This window comes from Cupressus sempervirens, chromosome 2 (genome assembly GCF_028749045.1).
Source record: "Cupressus sempervirens isolate cs-2001-9-10 chromosome 2, ASM2874904v1, whole genome shotgun sequence".
Taxonomy (NCBI): Eukaryota; Viridiplantae; Streptophyta; class Pinopsida; order Cupressales; family Cupressaceae; genus Cupressus; species Cupressus sempervirens.
In genome coordinates this window covers 236,527,086-236,551,371 of record NC_143119.1, presented here as the reverse complement: position 1 = coordinate 236,551,371, position 24,286 = coordinate 236,527,086, and the positions used below count along the sequence as shown (strand labels likewise).

Sequence of the window (24,286 nt, the reverse complement as noted above, 5' to 3'; positions counted from 1 at the left end):
ACCCCTAAGATATCAAATGGGACATTGAAACCCTTAATTTGTGGCAAAGTTACCCTAGACCAGAGCTTTTTCCTCACTTCAAAAAAGTGAGTTTGACAGTTGGCCCAAAAATCCTCTAAATGGGGTATGTGTGCGTCAAAAGAAGTAATCTCAGAATACTTCATGGAAAATTCTTGGCTATCAAATTATGGCCTAGGAGAATAGGTTAGTAAGTTCAAGGATTTGATCTCTATTTTGAGTTTGAGAGCATTTTGAATGGTTTTTCATTTTTAATGTCCAAGCTCAACAGGGGAGTTATATCCTAAACCTTTCCTTTCCTTACAATGCTTTAAGACCTCCACCAACTATTTTCACACCTTAATTAGCACCATATAGTCTAGGAAATATTTGGGAAGCCTAAGTAGTTTACCTTCATAGCCTCCAATTCTGAGATATGTGAACTATGGAAACTAGGTGAAGTAACTAGCATAAATGTCGATCAACTGAGTGGCCTCTTCTGTCAATATCATGTTTTCTCTCCCTTGTAACTCGAACATCAATTTGGCTAAAAATATGTCTTGGACTATCTTGAATCCATCAAGGCTTCTATTCTTTTGCAAGAGTGGGTAATATTCAGAAATGGGCACACATGGGTTCCAATTTGAGTGTGGAATGCCCTTCCACTCTTTGCCACAAGCTAGGATGTAGAACAAATAGGAGGTTATGTAAAAACCAACAGTTTTAGAGGACTAGGAAAGTTCTTCCTGCAACCTAGTTGCTATTATATCCACCTAATAAATGTATTTATCTTCCCCTAGAATAGTCTAAATAAATAAATGCATCTAGTTTTCCCAATAGAAGGCATGATGATTTCTTTTACCCTATTGAGCAATGTACTATCATCCTTAATCTTGGCAAACATATGCTCTCTAGTTAAAGGTTATGCAAGATAGGAATGCCCTCTTTTAGACTTGAAGAGATAGCTCTTAGTGATATTTTTGTTCAACTCTATGACATTCATGGAAAATTGAGCATAGGAAGAACTGATGGTCCAGTCTTTGTACACTTCCCATAGAGGAATTCTCATTGTGCCCATAACAATAACTTTGCTCACATATGCCAAGATTTTGTTGTTGACAGCATGAATACATTTCTTAGTAGCATCATATCTATCCCTACAACCTAGGACTAATTCAAGACAAGGGAAAGCCTTTGGGAATGTAGACACTTGCAATAGACCACTATCTGCGAATTTTTAAGATATGGAGCTGGGTGGTAGATTTGCAAACCTAGCCAGCAATTAGTTCATATCTTCATTAGCAAGGAAGTTGTCTTCAATGTCAGCGAGGACACTACTTATCACTAAATCTCTAATCTTGTCAAGGAGTTTTGGAGAAAAAGGGGTAGCCATGTCAAGAAATGAATAGAAAAGAAAGATACAGAATGAATGTACAATCTTAAAGAAATGTAAAAGGAAAAGGAACCTTGAAAGTGAAGGACTAGAGACTCACTAGGCTTAGCACATGTAGATTTGCAGGAAGGTAAAGCTCAAACTATCACCGCATACAACTAGACAAGACAAACTATTTATCTAAAAGTGGAAATAGCAGGGAATGAAAACAAGGCATGTTGCTTTTAAAACATGAAGCTTGGACTTAAAGGATACATATAGATGACATGACTAGTGATAACATAGGAGTTACAATCATTACCAGCTCACCTAAGTTCCACACGGGCTGCCACATAACTTTTTCATTATTGGCCTTAACTCCTCATTAATGCATATCTTTTTCATAGATTTAACAACTTGCACCACTATTGATTTGTCTAAAACACATGTGGAATCAAGAGCATACATCTTTATTATTAGGTGAACATGAATGCTTGAACTATGAGGTAGTTCAATGTTCAAGTTCAAAGGTCGCAAAATATTGGAAACTATTCTCATGACTTGACCTGTAACAAAGACACACTCGTGAACTTGAACCTTGAAAAAATAAACAAAGTGTTCAATGTTCACATTCATTCTGACGATGAGTATTAGTGTCTAAATATGACTAACTTTGTTAAACAACTATAGTACCTAATGAACCTTGAACCCTAAACACCGAACAAGGTGTTCAATGTTCAAGTTCATGGGTCTATTCAACTGAAGAACTTTTGAGACAATAAAATCAAGAGGATTAATATTGAAAATAAAATATCTATAAGTCATGGTTCTTGTTTAGCACTTATGTATTATTACATGACCATGTACCAAAAATAATTGTGGACCATTCATGGGTAACATGCATCATAGGCAATTAGAGCTGCATCAAATGGAGAAGAAAGAAGGACATGGGAACTACAATTGAAAAGGGGGTTTTTCTTGTGTTTGCTTCCTTTATTTCAATTGATTTCCATGGTAGATTAGAAGGGTTTAGTGTATTTTTATTGATTTTTATGGTTTCTCATAGTATGCTAGGTTCTAACCCCATTTTCTAGTCCTATAGATATGAGCATTAAAGATTTTAGCCTTATGATTAAGGTATCACTTGAATGTAGTTGAAAAAAAAATATCAAGTGGAATTCTAAACACATGTTAAAGAATAAATTTTTAAGTATTTAAACTAATAAATTATCACAATATATATTAAAGTCTAAAATTGAATCATAACTGTACTAGTCAATAAGATTGAACCCTAACACCAAACCCTATCCAAACTATAATCATGACCAGCATAAACCCTGACCCTAACCATAATTATAAACCCAAATTAAAACCTAACTCTAACTAAAATGCTATCCATGATGTAAAACCTAATGCCAACTATCATCCTAAATATAATCCTAATTCTAAGCACCAAATTTTAATCTCAACACAATCTTAAACACCAATCCCAATTTAAAAACTATAGATTTAACAATAATACTAATCATGATGTTAATTGCAACCCTAAAAATAATCCTAAGCCCTAATCTTTAAATCTAGCCCCTAATTTTAAATTCTAACCTTAATCCTAGCCTTAATTGTTAAGCTCTAATACTAAACTTAATCTTAAATGCTAAACAGATCTTAGTAAAGCTACACAATAGAAACATGTTGAAGTTATTAAATCACTAGGTCACAATAAGTAAAATGGTAAATTGTGCAACAAAAAATAACAATGTAGTGGATGATAAGAAAATAGAAAAATGTGTACTCTTTTGTAGGGGATAATGCATTATACTTACAATGATTATATGAATAGAGGTGAGACCTATCAATGAAGCTCTTGTTGAGGTTGTTGATATTGTCTATGAGCTAGTTCTTAGCCAAAAACTATCTCCATGTATGTTGTCATGCATTTTGATAATTATAGAGGGTTTTCATGGAACCAATAAGATACCAAGTGTATATTGATATCATGGACTATTACTATAAAAAAATTATAGGGGCTCACGTTATAGAAGACAATAATCAACATTATTAAAATAGAGAGAGAATTAATGACATTTACATCTATGTCTAGAGTGAAAACTAGAACTTGAAACAAAATGTAAGTATTTTCAACATATAGAACAATAAAGATGACATTACCCTATCAAATATCTTGATTAAAAAAAAAATTCTATTATGAGAAAACTCTAACCCAAAAAAATACTACATCATCATGTAATATATGTACAATGCTATCAAAATAAGCATTGCACCCTTAAATGATGCAAGCACTAATTTAATTAAATATCTAAAAATAGATGAATTGCACTGGTAGGATAAAATAATACCATTATAGAAAAGTATCATATAACGAAAAGTATAAGATGCAAATATGTTTAAACAAGTTACACTAAAGCATCAAACAATATCACTGGGGACATAAATACATTGTCTACTAGATGTCCCACAACCGACCATTCTATTGAAACTAAACACTTAGCTAAAATTTGATCCATAATTGTCTCTCCTCCTAAATGTGTATAATTGTTTAGATTGGACTTTTCTAATCAGAATAATAATGAATGGTCAATTTTATGCTCTTTCATGTAAAATGCCAATGATTAGGAAATTGAGAAAGAAAATGTTGAAGGGGGAACCACATGGTTTTTAGTTGTGGCTACGTAGAGGGAGGACCTCATGAAATTGGAGTAAAGAGTTAGGGTGTTGGAGAAAAAGGTAGTGGACTTGGATACTGCTCTCATGGGCATTACGTATCAAAGTTAAAAAATTGTGAAAGCCTCTAATTAGCTTGTTAAGATTCTTGTTCGTAAACTAGAGAACCAAGATAGAGTTGTCATTCAAGTCATTGATGATAATGCCCCACTATGGAGAATCATTTTGGATAGGGGAGAAGAACTAATTTGAGCTACAAAAAGAAAAGTCTTTTGTTCCATCTAAGGTCAAAGATCAGAGGATTGTGGTAGAGACAATGAACAAGCTGGAGGAAGAGGTGGTCAAACTTCTCAAGAGTATTTGGTGGATGGTTCTTTGTGCCCTTTTTTGTGTGTGTCTGGTGTTGTCTTTTGTGGTATGGGGCTTGTCCCTTTTGTTGTTGTCCTTTTCACAGGCTAACTTTTTGTCGATTGCTAGCCTTATTATTTTTGGTTATAATGGTTTAAGGTTTGCACTATAATTCTGCCTATCTATAGCATAATTTTGTAATAGGGTTTTAGGGTCCCTTGAAAAATTATTTTTCCATAATATAAAAATCAATAAAAGAAAAAATAAACAAGTTGAGTATGTCCAAGTCTTTGTTTCATGTCATCTTTTCTAAAAATGTTGGCATTTTCATAAGTTCCACAAAACTTAAATGTCATTGAATTTATTTTACTGATGTGGGTAAACCTTAAAGATTTCAAACGCAATCAAAATTCCAATAAAGTTAGCATACTTGATCATTTCACTAACAAAGCCCAAAGTTGAAGTTCAAAGTCTCTAATGCCAAGAATTTTCTCAAAAATGAAAGTTGTTGCAACTAAAGGTGTTTGCAAATAAGACCAACTTGAAAATAAGATGTAGAGAGTTCAAAATATTCAAAAAGAGTAGTGGTAAATAAAGAATGGCAAAAGCCATCGAATTGTCGATGAAGCATGCAAAAAGAAGATCACCGACAAATATAATAAAAACTCTAAGATTCAAAAGAAAATGAAAGTGACAAAAGAAATAATTAACATTGTTGACAATGTTCATGAAATTGCATCAAACACTGACAAGGATAAATCACCTTCCAAAAATAAAAGAGAATAGGCAACAAAACACATCAGTGATGTTAAATAATTAGCAAAATCAAGGAAAACATTGACAAAGAAAAGAAAAGTGAAGGCCCGTAGAGAAAAGGAAAAAATAAAAATAAGAATAGAGAGCGACAAAATCAAAAGTTCATGAAACCAATTACACTGCTTACACGAAGCATTAATGGTTAACATAAAACAGTAAAAGAAATTAATGCGGCCCCATCACTGTAGAGTTAGTTATTTTTCTCCCTTAAATATCTCATTTATTTTGAAAAAGATATTACGTTTTAAAAGTAACCATGTCTTAAAAATGGATGTTTCATGTTATTAAGACTATTTCAAAGCTTGATTTTTAAAGAATATGTTATTTGAGTTATAAAATTACACAATTTGATATTAATTCTTATGTTCTCTTTCATGTTTTCTATAATGATAGATTGTAGAGTGTGATTCAAAACATTGATAAAAAACAACTACAAAATTGAATTCAAAAGAAACTTGATATGATTTTAAATATGCATTTGAAGTACTATTGAAGGATTTAGATATTTTTATAGAGTCGGTGTTGTGCTACAATTTCTTGAGAAAGTTTGTGATAATTTAAGAGAGAATTTTGCTAATGCTTCCTAATAATTTTCTTTTATTTGTTATAAAAGTTTACTGTTTCTTTCATGTATGTTTACTTTGTTTGTTGTAATTATGTGAGATGCATCTTTTACTAGAATTCATTAGATTTATAGTTGTGATTTTTATTTTGATGTTATCAATTATCAATATGGTGTTATAAATTAAATTACAATTATATACATATTCTACTTTAGATCTTAAAATTTAAAATTTAATTTTTTTTATCAGTTCATATAACTTTTGACTGTTCAACATAGTGATAAAATGACTGTAAATAAAAATAAATAAAGATGAAGATAATTTATTTTGTTTCCATTGACTTTCTTTTTATAGTGATGATTGACTAGCGTAGGGGATGATTCAATAAATAAGAAGAATCATACAAGTCTTAATGTGAATTAAACAAAATTAATATGATTCAAAAGTTTTTCATTATTTGTGAATTAATAAAAAATACAAATCAATAGGGGAAGAGATCTAGTAACCCAAAAGAGTTCAAAACACATGTACTAATAGTCAATAATTTTAAAACATTTTGAGTTGTTGATTGACTAATTTGTGCACCACTTTTGGGACATTTCGTAAGTGACAGTTTTGTTATATATTCCTTCAATTACCCTTCTCAAAAGAGTCAAAAAAAAATGAAAACACATAACACATGTACTAATAGTCCATAGTTTTCTGGTTTTTTTTGGTGGGTGATAGATGTATACCCAAAAACCAAAATTTAAGCTTTAAGGGCCCGTTTGGTTGCGGGCATAGGAATGGAGAATAGGCATGCAATATTGGGTATAGGAATGGCTATTCCAATAATAGGTATTTTTTGGAATGGGTATAAGCTCATTTTAGAGGCAAAATGGGAATATGCATTTCTATTCCCTATTCCAAATGACAAACCAAACAGAAAATGGAAAACCTATTCCAACTTTTCTATTTGTATTCCAGCAAGCAAAAGGGCCCTACCTTCACTGACTTCCCAAACTACACTGAAAAAATTGACTAAATCTGACTTTTTCATTCATCTAGTTTAATTAAAAAACAGAAAAAGGCAAAGGCAACGAGCCCAATGGCAGTCAATTCTCATTTGGGTTTTATACACAAGTATACTACACTGCTATTACGGCGCACATCCAGGAGAAGCTTCTGCAGCAACAGTAACAGACCCACAAGAAGGTAATTAACTCTGTTTTTTCTATGCTTTTCCACTCCTTAATGTAAAATCAACTCCCCCAAAAGTAGCTTGTATAAACTTATTTCTTAGGAGATTATTCTGTCTATATATTTCAATTCAATTATTTAAATTTTGTGTATGGGCAGTTATAGCACTGAAAGTTATAAAAGAGAAAATGAAGAACAGAAAGTGGGATTTCAGTGAGGATCCTTGCAGTGGAAAGGGAAGCTGGAATGCCAGCCATGATTATCAACACGAAAATTATTTGGTATGTGAGATGCGTAGTACGGCAGAGCGGATAACCTTTTTTCAGGTTACCGGAATGTATGTTAAGCAATTTTGCCCCTTTCTTTCATAACTTATGCTCTTATTTGTTTCCCCTTTTGCTAAACAGAGAACTTGGTTTTTAGAGTTGAATGAAATAAATGATTATAGATATCTAAAAACCCAGAACCTGACCGGGGTTGTTCCAGCGGAGCTTGCCAATCTCACATACCTGCAAGAAATGTATGTGATACGACTCCACTTACTACTACTGCAAGCAGCCCTTACTTTTTAGAGTTCAGATTTAAGCAGGTGGAAAAGATGGAGGACTAGAAATTGCCCCACTAGCTTAGACTTTTCTTGTGCCACTTGTCAAACATATACCAATTTTCAAATTTTATCAATAATTTCTTTAAACATATTTATGTATGTAGTAAGTGAATTAAATATGTTAAAATAAAAGTAAAAAGCTTAAACTTTTTAAGAATAACCCCAATACAAAATCCATGGGACCTTGCACTTTAAATTACTCCTAAAAAATCTCTAGAATACCCGCTGATTTTATTTACGAAGCCCCTCTCCATAGGACCGCACCTTATAGAACCTTTTATCCTGCCCTCTTTGGAAGAAAAATGATAATTAAAAATTTGCTTAATTTTTCTATATGTAGTAATTATTTAAGAATATAATTTGAATATTTAATTGAAAGAATTGAAACAACTTCATGGTACCCATAAGACATGCTGACTAGGTCAATATTAATTAGAGTTTAATGGTTGAAAATAAGACGATATCATTTGAAATAGTTTTATACTTATGTTAGATTTTATGCTTTTTATTAATATTATATATTTGATTAGATAGTATTGGTTTTTTCAAAAGTTTCACTTTCAATTTTTTCAATCAATTTTAGAAATATTTTGGAAGATTTTGAAATAGAAAATAAATATCTTAACAATTTTTAAATAAATTTAAATTTAAATACATCAGTGACATTTTTAGTAGTCAATATTAACCAAAATTTATTTGTAACACACATGTTAAAATTTATTTATTGAATTTAATCTCAAGTCCTCATTTCAAATATATTTTTAATTTTTAAAGTAAAATATTTGTCAAGAAAATTAATCCATTTTTCTTTCCAAAAATATATATTTCTTAAATTTGATATATTTTTCAGGTTTCTTAAATTATCTCTTGTTTTAAGTTTCATTTTGATATTTTTTTTGTTATATGTAATATTTTTAGGTATAAAATTAAATATATATGAAATAATTTGAATATAATTAAAATATTAAAATTGATATCAAATATTTTTAATCTGTAATATTAATTTTTAATTTTTTTTTTAATTTTAAAGAATAGATAATATTATTTAAAGTAAATCACTCTTTGAATTTAAGTAAATTCTGACAAATAAAATTTTAAAATAATATAGAATTTGTAATATTTAGGTTGAATTTTATTTATTTATTTAGAGTAATAGATCCCATTTCATGTATATTGTTGATATACATTTATGAAACTAAATTTTTTTAGTAATCTTATTTTTTTGTTTAATTTGTGAACTTTATCTATCTTGAAATTAGATATCTCTTAACTTAATTTTTTTAAAGAAAATTAATTAAAATTTTAGGTATGCTAGTTTTATTCTTATATTTGATGTTTTTAGATATAAAAATATGTATATTTGAAATAATTTTAATATAATTAAAATATTAAAATTGATATCAAATATTTTAAATCTATAATATTAAATTTAAAAAAAATTAAATTAAAAGAAAGACAATATTTAAAATAAATCACTCTTTGAATTAAAGTAAATTAGACAAATAAAATTTTAAAATAATATAGAATTTATAATATTGAAGGATTATTTAAAGATTAGTGAGACATTTTAATAGATTTTATTATAAGGAAAATTGAAAATAATTAATGTCTTTCTTTGTAGTATGATGTAAAATATTTAAATTATAAATACATAAATTTTGACTGTTATTGCAGCGATTTTAGTTGCAACCATCTCAATGGGCCAATACCACCAGAATTGGATCTTTGTCTAATTTAAAAAAATTGTAAGTTTTTAGTTATTTAGATTATATTTTCGAATAATCATTTTTTTAGATTTTTACATTAGAAACTATAGTTGAAGAAAGAATAAGATTTTTTAAAAAAAATTAGAAATTTTAAGTATTCTTACATTTGAAATTCGTGATCTATTTATTTCAGATCACTTGGTATGAATCATTGATCTGGCTCTATTCCGAAAGAACTTAATTCCGTGAAATTTTGAAAATTGAATTTAAAACTCGTCAAAATTGATGAGCAATTATTTGTTGTTGATATTTTATACTTTTGTGCTGGATAGAGATTTATTTTCGAATGAGCTATACGGACGACTACCACTATCATTAGCGAATTTGAGCCAGCTTGAATCGTTGTAAGTTCTGGTGTATTATTTCTTTTATCGTTTATTTTCTTTTAACAAAATCATCACAATCTTAAAAGTAAGATATTATAATTTCAAGTGTTTATTAGAGCTATCAAATGAATCCTTTCTATTTAATTTAGTATTCATTATTTTGAATTTAGATCTTATGAATCATAATTTGAAAAATATTTTAGTGATTAAATTAATATAAGAAAAATAAAGTTCTTAGGTTAAAAATAGAAATCTAAAATAAATTGTATAGCTTATTATTATTTTATATAAATTATGTTGAAATTTAAAAAGTTTTATTTGAATATGCACTGAATTATAACATCTTATAATAATTAGTTCCTCCTATTAGTGTATTTAGTTAGTTTTTTTTTTTGTGTGTGATTAGATTTGTATATTTTTTCAATTAAACTCATAATTATTTTAGAAATATGTTTCAAAAATTGTAATTTTTATTAAAATATTATTCTAACTTGACATTTTACCTTGACTTAAATGAATATTGTGTTTAGTTTAACAATGGTAATAAATATATTTATTTTTAAATTTTAAATAATGTAATGAATAAATATTATTTTATTTATATTAAGTTTTAAATGTTAAATATTTCTATTATATATAAATATATTTTCAATATGATAAGAAAATAATAAGCTACAAATTTATGACATTTAAGTAAAATATATAATAATCATATATTTAATATATTGTTATTTTAGTGTAGCTATTAAAAATATAACAACATAACTAATCTTTCATGGGCAACGAGATTGTGGTAGAAAGAGAAAGGGAAAAGAAAAAGAAAAAAAGAAGATAGCTATATCGAGAGAAAGTTTTCCTAGTAGCTATACTCTGTTAGAAATATTTAGAATAACTGAGAGGAGAGAAGGGGAGAAGGGGGTTAGGGGGGTGAATCAGTTACTCAAAGTCTATATGTATCACTTGAACAATTAAACATTAAACATTTCACTATTTTGCTTATCCTATTATTGTTTGGTCTACTGTAAAACTGCCATAAACTTTAACTTGCATTGCATAATGAAAATATTATCAAATGTAAACATTTGTCTTAGTTTGACATTAGAATTTTACATGGAAATCCAATTTGTGAAAAACCACTAGCAACATGTCCCTCTTTTTCACTCTTTCGAAGTGAGTTTTGTTAGGAGCCAACCTTATTAAAGGTTACAAAACATGCTATAGTAAATGTGACCCACTTAGAGGATTTAATCACCTTGTTAGGAGTGACCTTATAAGAGGACTTTGATCATTCCATTTAGAATGTCACTTATTTAAAGGATTTAGACAAACTATTAAGTCTTCAAATGATTGTTAGGACAATCTCGGTTAAAAGATTTCAATACAAATTGTATACAATGATAAGAAAGAAAACAATAGGTTTGATCTGTGTGATTACAACTCACTTTTGCATGTTCAGATCTCTATTCGATCCTTATGTTGGTTCACTGATAAGCCTTGCATTGTCATCTCTGATCTTGATCTACTTGGATACCCTTCAAGAAATTAGTCCATTGTTATCATCAACACTTAAGCCTTCTTCTCTGATTCACTTATCAATAACAACATCATATCTACAAGTTTTCTCCTTTAGTTTTGTATTCACACTTTTTTGTGTTTCTGATCAACCTTTCTCGATATGGCTCTCTCCACATAAAAATTCACACATTTTCATATTGTTTGGCTTTGGCTGGGCTTGACTAGACATCACACCAAAGTTTAGTTCAATATCTCTTTAAATAGGCAATTTGTGTTTTACCATTTTCTACATACACTGTAGATCTTAGGGTTTACAATTAGATTCAACTAAATTCAATGTATCTATCTATCTTCTTGATCATCCTCTAGAAACTTCTGTAGAATCTGTGTTAGATCTTTATCTAATCACCTCCTTGAATTTAATGATCCAACTCTTCAATCTTATATTCAACATGTTTTACATCTCCCAAGAAATCAATTGAGTCAACTCGATCTTATGATTTCTTTGAATTTGTTCTCTTACTATTACTTGACAATCTCTAAATTCTAATACTCGGTCAACACTGAAATACTTGATCACAATAAAGCTTTCTAGCTTGGCATCAACTAACTTTCTTTGTCTATGCTAATGCTCGGTCAACACTAGATTTTCTTGACACTAACTATAACTCGGTTGACATTAGCATTACTCGACACTCCTTAGTATTTTACTCTTTTGCTCAACTTAGCTTAGCTTTCTCGACACAAACACTTAATTTTCTTTATCAAAGTTTATCTTATCAAATGTCCATTGTAAATTCATTTTCATAAATTCAACCTTTCCTTTAGGTGCTATAGTTATGAATAAATTTTCAAATCCTCTTCATCAATCAAATAAATATGACATTTAGGCTAGGCAACAGTATATCCCATCCATAGATTTAACATCAATGAAAAATTAGCAATTGTTCCAATTGTAAGTTTCCAACAATCTCCCTCTTTGACATTGATGGCAACATCTCAAACATCTGAATACTATTACCATACAATCTAAAAGATTTCAATTTCATGAGTGATCAATATTCTTAACTTCATTCTAATTCTCATCCATGTAATTTCCAAAAACTCCCTCTATCATCATTCTATATTTTCAAATTTCTCTTACATGATTCTCTTTCTTATTATTAGTAATCTCAGTAATCTCTCCCTTAATAATCCTTCTTTAGATTTGACTTCTTAGTAATCTCTCCCTCTTTGGCAACAATGCCAAAGACGTGTAGCTATCTCAACTTCACACTCTTCATACATCTAAATAATGTAGATTTTGCATGTCTGGCCAATACTTGTTATCTATCTATGGCTGATCTATTTATGTTGTACTGAAGTATTCTACCTTAGGCATGTCCCAAAGTAGATTTGTATTGCACCACTATGTAGAATGTTCTAATTAGCACATGTGATGTAATGCACCTTGTCCTCTTAAGTAGCTTTAGTTAAGGGAATCACCCCTAGTTTACCTCTAAGATATTCATGAGAATCTTTAGGTAATCATTTTGTTAATATGTTAGCAATCTATTCCTTTGTATTTACATATTCTAGCTTCACTTCTTTGTCTTGAACTAATTCTCTCATAGTAGTGATACTTGATAGAAATGTGCTTTGCCTTAGTGTGCATCATTGGATTCTTTGAAATGTTGATAGCACTTGTGTCATCACAATAGATAACTACTTAATCTATAATGTTTTCATGCATAACTTTCAACAATTGCTTAAAATCCATATTATGTTTGAACAATTCATTGCAATTGCCACATGCTCAGCTTTAGCTATTGAGTGGGAAATACAGTTCTACTTCTTACTTGTCCATGACACCAATCTCTTTCCTAGAAAGAATGCACCTCCACTAGTGACTATCCTGTCCTTAATATTTCTAGCCCAATCTGAGTCAGTGAAAACCTTTAGTTCAAATCTATCACTTCTCTTGTAATATAATCCATAGTCTTTTGTAACTTTCATATATCTCAATATCCATTTTATATCCATCATGTAATTCTCTTTGGGTAAGTGAACCAAGTTGTAGTGCCAAAAGGGGGGTAAAAGTGGACACCTTTTTTCTAAAATCAACAATTTCTGCACTTCAACAAGAATTTGAAGATAGTTATGCTCAAAATTTTAAATTGTGACAAAAATAAAAATAGTAGTCCTTTGAATCTAGTTTCTAAACTACTAATTTTTTTTCAAATTGGTTTAGTTTTAGATCCTCAAAAAAGGGGGCCATAGAAAGTGGTACTGTTTATTTAAAAAAAACATAACATAGTACAAAGTGTGCCCCCCCTAAAATTTTAACCATTTTTAAAAAAAATCTTTAATCGCTCTAGTCAAAAATTACCTAACACTGTGTAGTTAATCCCAATTTTTTTGGCTAATTTTATAATGTGTATTTTTTAATGAATTTTTCAATTGAAAAAATACAAAAACATGAAATATCTATGTACTACCCCTAGAAATGATTGAAAACTAATCTAAAATCAAAACTTCTTTTTTTTCAAAGTGTGTAGGATGGAGTCTAGTTTCTAAAAAACTAAGCTATTGTGAAATTTGATGAACGAGCTAAAATCTATAGCCCAATTAGTACATGTTGGTTTTTGACAAAAAATGGACATACATTCAAAAGAAATTATAGTTGAAAGGCTTGAAATAGTTCAAATAAAAAATAAATTATATGGTTATATAGCTAACACAGAAACCTACAATGTCATGTAACTTGATTTTATCGCTCTTCAACCATGAGGAAACTTGAAGGAGAGCACACAAGAAAAATCAATCATTTTTTGTATGTATCAAAACATGTCTCAGACTAGTTTAGAGACTCCAAACCTTCGGGTTGGATCCCCAAGGAAAAACCAAGCCTTAGGCTTGATAGAATGCAAAGCTTTGAATAACACATGCACACTATAGCATGCACACACTATTTAAAGCTTTTCTAAATTTGGGTTTTAATAGCATGTACATGCTTTAGTGCGCATGCACTGTTAAGACCTAAATTTCAATAGAGAGGGGAGGAGAAGCAAAGAGGGTAGAGAATGAGAGGGATTAGAAGATGGGAAGAGAGTAGGAGGTGGGGGAGAGAGAGAGAGAGAGAGAGAGAGAGAGAGAGAGAGAGAGAGAGTAGGGGATCAGAGAAGGTGGGATAGGGAGAGAGGGATAGAGAGAGAGAAAGTAGGGGATGGGAGAGAGAGAGAGAGGGGGGATGTGAGATAGAGAGAGTAGGGGATGGGAGAGAAAGAGAGAGAGAGTAGGGAGATAGAGAGAGAGATAGTAGGGGGTGGCAAAGAGAGTAGGGGATGGGAGAGAGAGAGTGTGAGATAGAGTAGGGGTTGGCAGAGAGAGAGACTAGGGGATGGGAGAGAGAGTAGAGAGGGAGAGAGAGAAAGTAGAGAGGGAAAGAGAGAGTAGGGAGTGGGAGGGAGTGAGAGAGAGAGAGAGAGAGTTGGCAGTGTGTGTGTGTGTGTGTGTGTGTGTGTGTGTGTGTGTGTGTGAGAGAGAGAGAGAGAGAGAGAGAGAGAGAGAGAGAGTAGGGGATGAGAGAGGGGATGGGAGTGTGTGTGTGAGAGAGAGTAGGAAGTGGGAGAAGGAGTGGGAGAGAGAGAGAGGGGGGATGGGTGTGTGTGTGAGAGAGTGAGAGAGAGAGAGAGAGTAGGGGGTGGCAAAGAGAGAGTATAGGATGGGAGAGAGAGAGTGAGAGAGAGAGGGAGTAGGGGATGAGAGAGAGAGTGAGAGAGAAATTAGGTAGTGGGAGGAGTGAGAGAGGGAGTGGGAGAGGGAGAGCAAGAGAGAGAGAGAGTAGGGGATGTGAGAGAGAGATTAGGCAGTGGAAGAGGGAGTAGGAGATGGAGAGTGAGAGAGAGAGAGAGAGTGAGTGAGTGAGTGAGAGAGAGAGAGTAGCCTAAGAGAGAGAAGGGGATGGATGAGGAGAGAGAGAGAGAGAGTAGGGGATAGGAGAGGAGAGAGTTGTGGTACGAGAGGGGGATAGAGAGAGAGTAGCCTGAGAGAGAGATTAGGGGATGGAGGAGGGGAGAGAGTGAGAGAGAGTAGGGGAGTGGAGAGGAGAGAGAGCAAGAGGGAGAGTAGGGGATGGCAGAGGAGAGAGAGAGAGAGAGAGAGTAGCCCAAGAGAGAGAGATTAGGGGATGGGAGAGGTCCAGACAATGAGAGAGAGTAGGCAGTGGGAGAGGGAGTGGGAGAGGGAGAGTGAGACAAAGAGAGTGAGAGAGAGTGGGGATGGGAAAGGAGAGAGAGAGAGTAGGGGATAGAGTGTGAGAGAGAGTAGGTGGTGGGTGAGGAAGTGGGAGAGGGAGAGAGGGAGAGAGAGAAAGATGGGGGGATGGGAGTGTGTGTAAGAGATCTACAGAGTAGGGGATGGGAGAGAGAGATAAAGAGTAGGCAGTGGGAGAGAGAGAGAAAGAGAGAGGGGGGATGGGAGTGTGTATAAGAGAGAGAGAAGGGGATAGGAGAGAGAGAGAGAGATTAGGGGTTGGGAGAGGTCCAAACAATGAGAGAGAGTAGGCAGTGGGAGATTGAGTGGGAGAGAGAGAGTGAGTGAGAGAGAGAGTGAGAGAGAGAGAGAGAGTAGGGGATGAGAGAGGAGAGAGAGAGTAGCTTGAGAGAGAGAGAGAGAGTGAGAGAGGGAGATAGATAAAGAGAGAGTAGGGGATGGGAGAGAGAGAGAGTGAGAGAGAGAGTAGGTAGTGGGAGAGGGAGAGTGACAGAGAGAGAGTAGGGGATGGGAGAGAGAGTTAGAGAGAGTAGGCAATGGGAGAGGGAGAGTGAGAGAGAGAGTAGGGGATGGGAGAGAGAGAGTGAAAGTAGGCAATGGGAGAGGGATATAGATAAAGATATATCTATAGAGAGAGAGAGTAGGGGATGGGAGAGGAGAGAGAGAGTAGGGAGAGAGAGAGAGAGAGAGAGAGAGAGAGAGAGAGAGAGTAGGGGATGGGGGATGGTGGGATAGTGAGAGAATATTTTTCACATAGTGTGTACACACTATAGTGCGTATGCACCTTATAGTGCGTATACACTATATGAATACACCAAAAAAGGTCATAACAAAAGTTTAAGTCCCAACTAATCCATATTCTACTTTTGGTATATTGTGTATTCTATTGTTCTGATAGAAAACATGAGTTTCATGTTGTTGGAAGTTGGTAAACACTATTTGAAGGCTTTTTGAATATTCTCTCTATAGAAAAGGTTAGTGCAATCTTTTTAAAATATTCTTTGTTATTATATAGAAACAAATTTGACATGTTGCTTAATATATAGTGAATTTATTGAAATTCATGTGTTTGAATGAACTGTTATTTGGAAATGGTTAGAAATTTGACAAGTTGTTTAATATATATTGTGTATTCATTGAAAAAATTGTAATTTGTATATGTGTTTAAATGATTTGTAATTTACAAATTGTAAGTAATTCAGATGTTTGAATAATTTGACATATAGAAATCATCATCATGTCAAAAAAAAAAAACAAAAACTCAAACAATGGAAGAGAGGGAGAGAGATTTGGCAATTAAAAGAGATAAAATGAAACTACTATGTGAACAAAGAAAATTGCAAAGCAATAGTGAAGAATTGTCTTTTGAAGAGCAACAATAACCATGATACAAAGAAACAAAGAGGAAGAATTGAAAAGACAAAGAGAATGAATAAGACTATTACACTCAAGAAGACAATCGAATTGTGAAGCTACACCATCTTCCAATGTTGGATTCATATCATCATCTCATGTTGAAGAGACACTAATTTGTAGATTTGATGATATACACACTCCATCATATCATGTTGAAGGCATAACATCAACATATCAAGTAGGTGATATTCCATCTTTTGCAACTTATTGCTAAGGCACATCATCTTCAGTTCAAGGTATGCAAAGCACTCAACCTTATGTTGATGTTCAAAATGTCGAGGGAGTGGAAGAGATTATAAAACCTTCTAGAATTCATTCTAGAAGACCAAAATATTTGATTGATATTGATACTAACATTTTGAAATCAATGCCTGACAAGGTTAGCAAGCGTACTTGTTAAAGAAAAGTTAATCGTATGTGAAGATTATTCTTTGAAGAATTGAATATTATAGGTCAATGCTAATTACTTGTTGAAATCATGAGGAATTTGAAATTTAGGCCTATCATGAATATGCTTGGGCTAAGAATGATGGATGATTCAAATTAAAAAAGCATTGTAAAGAATATAATTAGTGCTTATGACAAAGTGGGTTCTAAATCACACACCAAAGATAGTAATATCACAAGATGAGTACTTACATTGACAATAGTAAGTACCCAAATGAAGAAAGCTAAACTCATGAGAAAGACAAGAAAAATATTTAAAATTGATAGAGGTACTCTAAGGAGAGCCATGCTAAGGCATGAGAGATTGGAAGATCCAAAGAAAAAGAGTTATGGACATTTAGTGGTAGACTATCATAAAAGGAAAAAGAAATTAGTGAAGCTTTGAAATTATTGATCGTAGGTTTTTGGAAAAATAATGCACATCTTTCCCCTAATAAAAGAGATGTTGTAAGAAGGAGGATTGGTAGCCAAAATCATGACCCACATAAAAAACATTTTTTGGACTCAACTCAAACACAATTTTTTGCAAAATTTATTGGTATGTATCTACAAATTTGAATAAGTCAAATATTTTTTGAGATGGTTAAACCTTTTTATGTGAAGATAAATCACACACACACACACACAAAACTTATTGTTGTAGGATAAATATTGAATTTTCCAACCATTTTGATGTTTTTAGGCATATATGTGTGTTTTTGCATTCTAAGTTTGTTTTGCAAGATTGTAACATGAATGAGCCACCTAGATCTTCAAGGGAATTGATATCCAATAGTTTATGTGAAATAGGGAATGACCAACAGTTTTACAAGACATCATGCTTGGATGGTACATGCATATTCTATGGCTCTTTGCAACTTTTATCAACTTGTGAACATATGGATAGTACACATGCAATTGGAAATAAAATATTAGATTATAGAAAATATAAGATACTGACATATGCTCTAAAAGATGGGAAACAAGGTAAAAGATGTGATTTAGTTATTGAAAAGATTCTAGTATATGAGTTCATGAATTTTTTGGTGAAAAAATTATTTACGAGTATGCAAGGCATACACATAGAGCTCGATGGTTGGATTTATAATTCAAGTTGTGCAAGGATATGTTTCCAATGGATACCATTGTTTTAGTTGTAGACTTCATAGAGAACTACAAACTACAACTAGAAAATGAGGTGCAAGCAAAGTATTATACTTCTCAATAGGTTTCCATATTTGTTCACATAACATTCATGCATTTGCCTACAAGTATAGAGGATAACAAGAAAATTTTGAAGGAGTACCATTTTTACATTAGCAATGATCGATCACATTCTATATAGTTTGTACATGGTTATTTTCAACTATTTTATGGAGATTTGGCTAATAGGGGCATAGCATATCATCAGGACATTATTTGGTTAGACAATTGCACATCTCAATTCAAGAATGCACAGATGTTCTATTAGTTGATTAGGATGCACATGTTGTCTAGAATTCAATATATGTGAAACTTCACAGAGATTGGTCATGGAAAGAGAGAGCACGATGGTGTAGGCACATGCATCAAAAGAGCCTTAGCTCGTGAAGAACTAAAGTACAAAGATGGAGCAATATAGATAGATGCAAAATCCATCATTTAGTGGTGTAAAACTACAATGGGCTTAGGTAAGGAAGGTGATTCTATAGTTCGTAGATTTTTTTGGTTGATAGATAATATTAACATTGCACCATATGAGGATTGTTACATAGTAACATGATCAAGTGAGTTGCACTCTTTTAGAAGCTCTGATGTAGGTTCATGGAGTATCCACACATGAAAAATGACATGTTATTGTCCATCATGTGTAGAGGAAAATTTCCATGAGGGTGAGTCAACTGAATGGGTGGACAAATAGGATCTATAGGTTTTGGACCCAATTGACACCTATCATCCCCCATAAGCACTAGAAATGGTAGAGATAGATTCATCCATTGACTTTGACAGCTTGTCTGATCTAGTACAACCTGGTAAAACATATATATATATATATATATATATATCTTTGTAATTTCAATATGTAGCTTTATAACTTTTACCTAATTATTTTTTAAATTAATGACCACATTTTGTACTTTATCACTACAGGCCATGTTTTTGTTGTTATTGCACCTGAGGACAATGAAGAAGGGATAGATTATCATTTGTGTCATTGTGTCCAAGTGAAAGAAAAATTAGATCACTCAGTTATAGATGGTGAAGGTTTAGAGTACCATATTGATGCAGTGGTTGTAACTGGCACATGGCTTAGATGATATTCTATGAAGAACCCTAACTTGTGGTTATTCAGAGATTGGCAAATAGAGAGGAAAATTCTTCATTATTTGAACCTTATTGTCACATCAAATGTCCACTTGATAAAATATGGTGAAAAATCACATAATAAGAATCTTTGAAAAGTTTGCGAATCAGACCATGAGGCAATACTTGAGACATTAAAATGTAGAGTAGATCTAGTTGGTTCATTAGATTCAATAGGGAGGGAGGGAGAGAGAGATCTAAGTCAAAGAGACATAACCCTCCAATAGGTAATAAATAGTCATTTTGAGAATCTGAAGCAAGTGCATCCAATAAAGAAAAGGAACATCATTGAAAGATCTATATGCATATATGAACATTAACTAATTAAAAATATAAAGGAATATAGATATTGAGTATTGCATACAACCAAGATTTTTCCAAACCAAAGGCAATAAGTCATTCATAATAGTCAAACAATTAAGAACCATATATATATATATATATATATATATATATATATATATATATATATATATATATATATATATATATATATATATATATATATATATATATATATATATATATATATATATATATATATATATATATATATATATATATATATATATATATATATATAAACCTAATTATTCTTACATATGTATGCAATATTATTGACCAAATCAGAATTAGCAAAATGATATTGCACATAATCTCCATTACAATAGCTCATGGAATCTTTGTGAATTTTATAGTTATATGCTTTAGTCCCAAAAATGGACATTACAGATATTGCTCACTAATCCTTTACAATAGAAAATGTTTACAAAAAATGGCATGTACTTGTTGAAGATATGATATATTATAGAAATGCCACAATGAAGTAGCTAGCTAGCCACTCAAATAATAGTAATTAAATGCAAGTGGGATCTTAAAGATACATTAATAAACTAGTATCTTCTTTATTCAAGCAACATCTTGGTCATCTACTTGACTGAGACATGTTTGGGAACTGACAATCTTCATTTAAACTCAAGTCTCCATTTAAAGATGGTAATGAGCATTTTGTTGTTTTGTTAAGATCATTAATATATTATGATAAATGCAAAAGGAATTCATTGATTGGTTAGAATCTCAAAGATAGGTGTTTGGTTTGATTTTAAGCACATTTGTGCTTTCGGAGGACCTATAATGGTCATTGGCAATGTATGAGAAAAAGTTTCTAGCAACTTTTTAAAAGTTACGTGGTAATTTTTCTTATTTTTCTTGTTTTTCCAACTTTAATAAGAGGCTGAAAAGCCCTAACCAAAAAAAATATAGATGGGAATAATATAAAGGTGATGAGAAACCCTATACCAGGAGTTGGTGAAAGTCATTGTACAGCTAAAGTTTAGAACACCGGACTATATGCAACAGTCTTTGAGGAATAGTCACTTTCATGACTGATTTCTTGTGAATAGAGTGGCATTTTATCTAAATTTTCAATGCATTATTTTTTAGAATCTTATAGTTTTGGTAGTGTTTTATAAAATTATTTTCAAACTATACAATGTGTTGCCAGTTTTGGCATACTATGTAAATTAGGGGTTGTATCTTTGGTTTCCACTGTGGGAAAACCATGGAACCTTGGAATCTTGAAGTGAAGACCCCATTTTGTTTGTACAAAAGTGCAGGGTCCATGGATGCACATGCATCATTTTTTTTGAGCTTGCCCTAGGCGAATACAACAATATCTGACTAGGAGTGGACAACAACAAATTGGCTCTAGAATGCAAATGAGTGGGTTTTAAGCTAAGTGCTTTAGAGGGATTCAAGAGGAGTATTAGAAGGTTTTATTTTGTGAAGGATAAGTTTTGATAAGCTTGGTAAGGTTTTTAAAAATTGAGGACAATAGGGAACCCTCAAAACCCTCAAAAATCCTTAATTTTAGCATAATTGTTGTATGGCTTTTTGGTGGCTCAAGACCCCAAAAACCCTTTAGGGTTGGTCATTGGAAAAAAAATTTCTTATTAACAAATTTTATGAAACCTTAAGGAAAATTTGGTAAAAGCCCTAGAATTCCACAAGAAGGCCTAATTGGGGCTCCTCTAGTAGCCCTGTTTATCAAGGAACTATTCAATTGAGTATCAACCCAACTTGACTATCACTTTGATCATGTGGAATAGGTTGTAAAACCTCTATAAAACTCCTTAAAATCCTTTTAAGAGCTTGTGTTGTTGAAAAATCATAAATGACCTTTATAAGCCTATAGAGAGTTGGTTGCTAGAGAGCAAACTTGCAATGCTAAGGAGTTTGAATTTTTGACTTGGTGGGTAGGTTTGGGTAGGTTGGGGGATCCTTGACTGTGAAGGAATCCTAGAGACCATTAGAGGTATCAAAAGAACACTTAGATCTAGTTGAGAATTAGGAGAATAAACTAGCCAGTCTATCCCAAGCTTCCCCATCATATGCCCAGCTTGAGTATCCTAGCTTCCCAAGTCCTATAAATGAAAATCCATTGATGAATATACATTTCTAATTGAAACATATGTGGTGCTAGAATGAAGTCCATGACCAAATTCTTTGCCTGCTAATGAGCCAATTTGAGGCTTCACTTCACATTGCTTTGTGGATAATTCTATAGCACTTGTTACTTCTCTATCTAAATTTTTTGTGTTTGTGTACATGTGCACTCTTTCCCAATAGCTATAGGTTTTGTCTCTTCATCCTAAGTAATTGACATACCCTAGATGGCACCAAGATAACCAGTTTCTTCTAAAATGTCCTTTTCTCTCAGATTAATCTCTCTCTATTAAGCAAGCTTTCTATATTTTCCTCTGTATATTTAATAGATGTAGCTACAATTCCTCAGTATATTCCTCTATATATTAAAATTTCCTCTATAGGAATGAGAAGACATGGAGAGTTAGGCCAACTGTTGGTCACTGTATTAAAAAAGTAGTCATTAGATTTCACTTCTAGGACTTGGAAAAGGTTCCAAACTAATAAAATACAATTAAAAACACCTAATCCTAGGTTATCTTGACCAAAAACTCAAAAAAACCCAATTTTTCCTCATTAGCAACTTTTGCTCATATCTTGCACAAAGAGGCCTAGGCACACATATCTTGCTCATATCTCTCTTGTACATTGTGGGATTGAACTATTTATTCCATTAGCTCCACATAAACACTAGCCCCAAGCTCCTCCTGTCCCATTGAGCTCTCAAACATTCTCAGGCATGTCAAACTGAACCATCCCTAAGAATCACTAAATGCCATAGGAAAATGGTCTTTTACGGGGCATATCTCATAGCTTGTGCAAGGTATGGATGGGATTATAGGTGCTATAGGACTATGTTGTGGAGATCTACAACAACCTCTCTCACTTTTTGGAGACCTTATTTCATTTTAATTTTGTGACCCCATCTCGGGTGATGTTCAAACTTGTAATGTTGGCCAGTACAAAGTTACCAATTTCTAAATCTCCCTCACTATTCCTTGTGGGATCAAACTATCTATTCCATTAGCTTTGGGTGGCTAGGTAAACCCTAGCCCCAAGCTCCTTCCATCCCATTGAGTGCTCAAACATTCTCAAGTACGCTGAACCGAATTGTTCCTAAGAGTTACTAAATGCCATAGGGTAATGATATTTGATGGGGCATATCTAAGAGCTCGTGCAAGGTATGGATGCAATTCTAGGTGTTATAAGACTACATTATGGAGACCTACAATAACCTCTCTCATTTTTTGGAGGTCTTATTCCATTTTGATTTTGCGACCCCATCTTGGGTGATGTTGAAACTTGTAGTGTTGGCCAGTACAAAGTTGCCAACTATTAAATCTCTCTCACCTTTTGTCATGGGATCGAACTATCTATTCTATTAGCTCTAGGTGGGTGGATAAACCCTAGCCCTAAGCTCCACCTATCTCGTTGAGCACTCAAACATTCTTAAGTATGCCAAACCAAATTGTCCCTAAGAGTCACTAAATACCATAGGGCAGTGATATTTGACAAGGCATATCTCAGAGCTTGTATGAGCTATGGATGGAATTCTAGGTGCTATAGGACTTCATTGCAAAGACCTACAATAACACCTCTCTTTTTGAAGATCTTATTCCATTTTGATTTTGCGACCCCATCTCGGGTGATGCTAAAACTTGTAGTGTTAGCCAATACAAAGTTGCCAACTGTTGAATATCCCTCACCATTCCTCATGGGATCAAATTATCTATTTCTTTAGCTCTAGGTGTCTAGGTAAACCCTAGTTGCAAGCTCCCCCTGTCTCATTGAGTACTTGAACATTCGCAGGCATGTCAAACTGAATCATCCCTAAGACTCACTATATTCCATAGGGCAATGCTATTTGATGGGGTGTATCTCAAAGCTCGTGTGAGGTATGAATGTGATTCTAGCTGCTATAGGACAATGTTGTGGAGACAAACAATAACCTCTCTCACTTTTTGGAGATCTTATTCCATTTTGATTTTGCAACCCCATCTCAAGTGATGCTAAAACTTGTAGTATTGGCCAGTACAAAGTTTCCAACTACCAAATCTCCCTCACCATTCCTTGTGAGATAAAACTATCTATTCCATTAGCTCTAGGTGGCTAGGTAAACCCTACCCCAAGCTTGTCCTATCCCATTAAGCACTCGAATATTCTCAGGCATGCTGAACTAAATCAGCCCTAAGAGTCACTAAATACCATAGGGCAATAATCTTTGATGGGCATATCTTAGAGCTTGTATGAGG

At 32.7% G+C, this 24,286-nt stretch overlaps 1 pseudogene; it reads left to right on the top strand.

Annotated features, from left to right (window-relative positions):
- Positions 1-6,563: 6,563 nt before the first annotated feature.
- The window catches only part of LOC149571914 (putative LRR receptor-like serine/threonine-protein kinase At1g53440), a 398,785-nt pseudogene continuing 381,062 nt past the window's right edge, over positions 6,564-24,286 (top strand).